The sequence below is a fragment of the Apis mellifera genome, linkage group LG1 (assembly GCF_003254395.2).
Source record: "Apis mellifera strain DH4 linkage group LG1, Amel_HAv3.1, whole genome shotgun sequence".
In the NCBI taxonomy this organism is placed as follows: domain Eukaryota; kingdom Metazoa; phylum Arthropoda; class Insecta; order Hymenoptera; family Apidae; genus Apis; species Apis mellifera.
In genome coordinates, this window is record NC_037638.1 from 5,749,096 (window position 1) to 5,752,998 (window position 3,903).

Consider the following 3,903-nt stretch of genomic DNA (forward strand, 5'->3'; position numbering starts at 1 on the left):
GTTGGAAAGATGGTGATCGAATGCGTGATCGAAATGATTATCGAGCAGGAGTCTCGTTCTTCATGTCTCATTATTTTAAATGTTCGATTTTTGTATGGATTCAGCTGGAAACTGTGACTAAATGACAATGTAAAATTATAAAATTCTAACGACGAGTATCCTTTGTTTTTATCTATTTTTCAATAATTGAAATGTTTGCAATACATCTAGTTCTAATGGAAAATTTTGAATAATTATAACTCGATAAATACATATTTATACATTCTGACAATAAAAATTATTTAAACGCAAAGGATACTCTGAAGATTATAGATATTAAGTGTAAAATGAAGCTGTGCTCGTTAACGTACCTTTTTCTTTATCACTTTACAAAATAATATTAATATTTAATATAAAATATTAATTATTACAATAACATGTTATATATACTAAAAAAAAATAGGAATTTTATTTGATAATTTTAATTTTAAAACTAGAAAAATAATTTTTTTTAAATTTTATTTCTGAAAAAAAAAAATAAAAGAGCAAATAGAAAAGAGGGAAATTAGGATATATCTATATTTACATAATTATTGAGAAAAATATTTAAATAAAAAAAAATTGTAATCAAACATAGATGTTTTTAAATGAAAGAAGACTGAAAAGTACAAATAAACGAATTAATAAAAATTAATGATAACAAAAAAAGAAAACAGATTCTGGTAACATTTAAAAAATAAAATTTTCATGCAAACTTTATGATAAATTCGGTCGCTCCATTTTCTTCTTTAATTGTGAATTATTACCTAGAAAACTCATATTATTGTTGTCAAGACTATTTTAATATTCTACTCTCTGTAAAAAATTCTTCTTCTGTAAAAGAAAATCTAGATTATTATAAAAATCCGTTTTTATAATAATCGCAATATAAATTTTTAATACCAAACTAATCTCTTTCTTCTTTGCACTATATTGAATTATTTTATATCTCTAAAAATAATAACATATTCAACAATATTAAATTAATCACATCTCAATAGGTATTTATTAAATTCTCCTAGGTCGATGGATTAATAATTACCCATAATCTATGTTTTATCGATGAAAAGCGAAGCTTATTAATGGAATAAGCAAGATCAATGATAATACGATGAATCGAAGCGTAAAATAATGATTCGTTCGGCTGATGTGAAAAGTTTAATCATCTCAAAAATCAATATATAATCTAAAGTAAGTTTTTCTTCTTTTCCATTCCTGATTATTTTTCATATCTTTTAATAATTTTATCTCTTTCTCTTAGAAAGAAAAGAGAATTAGAATTAGAAGAGGTTAGAAATTTATAATTTAATATCTTCAAAAAATTAATTTTTATTTCATCGAGGAAATAAAAAGAAATAAGAATAAATATTTTTTACGAATATTAGTAGTTTTAAGTTGGAAATTAAAAAATAACATTTGTAACGTGTAATAAGTTTTTAAAATGAGGTTAGGTTTAGCAAGTAAGCTGCACTCAATGCAAAAAAAAAAAAAAAAAAAATCGAATGGGAAATATTACGCTGAATAATAATCTTGTATAATATGCTGTGATGCAATTGCTGAAAGGATAAAGATGCAAGATATATTACGAATAAATTTTCATATTACGAAAATATGGTATTCTGAATCATCGAGTGATAATTAAAACTTGCGTCTTGATTTTTCGAAGTAATTTTAATAGAAATGATAAAACAATTTTACCGACATGTAAATATTTGTATACACTATTATTTCTTATTTTAACGATATTACTTCTTCGAATTTATTTATATATATATAATTCGAAATCTTTATCTTCAATTTTTCGAATTTAATATCTCAAATGCTTTATTATACTTTATTCGTTTAATTTAATTCTTGCAATTCTTTTTCTTTTCCTTTTCTTCCTTTCCTTACATCAATTTCTATCGATTGAAAATTTTTGATAGAAAAATTTCAATCACGAAATCGTAAAATTGTTCGTCTCGTTTCTGTATTGTTCATAGAATTTAAGGTTTCATCCACTTGTGCACGGCATCCGATCTCTCCGCCATTAATTAATAAATATAATAAAAATTTTCCAGCACAAATATTTCATATATCACGAGAAACAAATGAAACATAATTTTTTTCTAAGCGTATAAATATAACCTACGAGAATGTAATAATTTTATTACAATTTTAATAATACGTTATAAATAAATAAATATCGTTGTACAATTTTAACGTAAATTTTTGTGCTAGTCGTAAATATGAAATAATTTATTTCCACGTGTAATTTTAAGCAATAAAATGATAACGTTATCGAAATGCGTTTAATTTAACATGAACTAACTTAAATAGGTACTATAATCATATTGTGAATCGAATCAAGTCAGTATTATAAACGATTTCTCTCTATGTAAAGCTATATAATATATTTGTCTTATAAAAATGTTCCAAGATGTTCCTTCTTTTATATTTTCATACCAACCAATTATACATTCATCAAAAAAAAATTTTCAACAAAATCCTTTTTTAATTTCTCCTTTCCAAAATTTTAAAAGTTCTGCAGATACATTTTTATTTTTATTTTATTTTTTAATATATATTCTTGGCAAATCGACCAAAAATCTCGATCTCTCGTCTTTAAAACGTTTCATCTTAACCTCCTCCATAAAACATATCCACTGTTTTCGCCTCGATCCCCTTTCGAAAATCAGCGGAACCGATATTTATTCTCACTCGACTTTCTCGCCACGTTCACGATTCGTCTCTGTTCTCAGCAAGGAACGTAATGAACTTATCAATGAATACGAATTCACAAGAAGGTGATCCTTTGCGAGGAAACAAGATTCGAGGGCAGATAGTCGCTTCAAAAACGTGTACCAAATTTTCTCGAATTTCGCAATCCGTGTCTCGAATCGGACAAAGGTGTGTCTATATAACGACGGTTAATCGAGATGAACTACAGCCACGGGATTAATCCCTGGAGAATTCTATCCTTCGGAGGCGGCGTGAATTTTACCTGCAATGGAATTTTCAATGAAAATATACGATGCAAAGTGTTAAAATTTATACGGATGTAACGGTGATTATTGTGAAATTTATTCGCTTTCCTTTTTTTTATTGGACGCGAAAATTTGTCCTGGAAATGAATTATTGGCTCCTATTTTTTTTTATCCAAAGTAAAAAGTAGATAGAAATGGAGATAACGTATATAGCTTGAAGGAAATTTTTCATAGAGAAAGTTTTTTTTAAAGAGGAAAGATTAATGTTTAATGTTCATCCAGTTAACGTTTAAAAATAATTTATATAAAAATAAATATATAGGGAACTCATCATCATAAAGATGTATTTTTAATTATTCAAAATATCTGTATATTTATTACATTTTCACGTCTACGTATTTTTCTATATATTTGTGAAGAATGAACGTACAAAACAATTCTGAAAAACGATTGATATAAAGTTTGGATAACTAAGAAATATAATATTTATACAAATTTAAATGTAAAACAATTATATTAAAATATTATTATTAAAAAATTATATTAAAACAATTATATTAACATTATAAAACAATTATAAATATTTATAATATAATATTCCATACAATTTATTCTATTCGATCAAACTAATCAAAATTTTTATTATATCCAAGTAAATGTTTTGAATTATACAATTTCGAAAATTAAGTTAAAAATTATGTGATATATTTATATTTTAAATAAAAGATAAAAAAAAATTTTTTGCACTTAAAAGAAATGGGAATAAGAAAATTTATCTTGGAGAGACTTGGATATTAAAAATAGAAGAAACAGGTGAATCGATACGACTTTATTGTTTAACATAAATCCTTACGTGATTGTTTAATGCGCATGCCCATTCGGAGTGTGGCTTTACCGGAAAGCAGTTTCGATCGGCTGG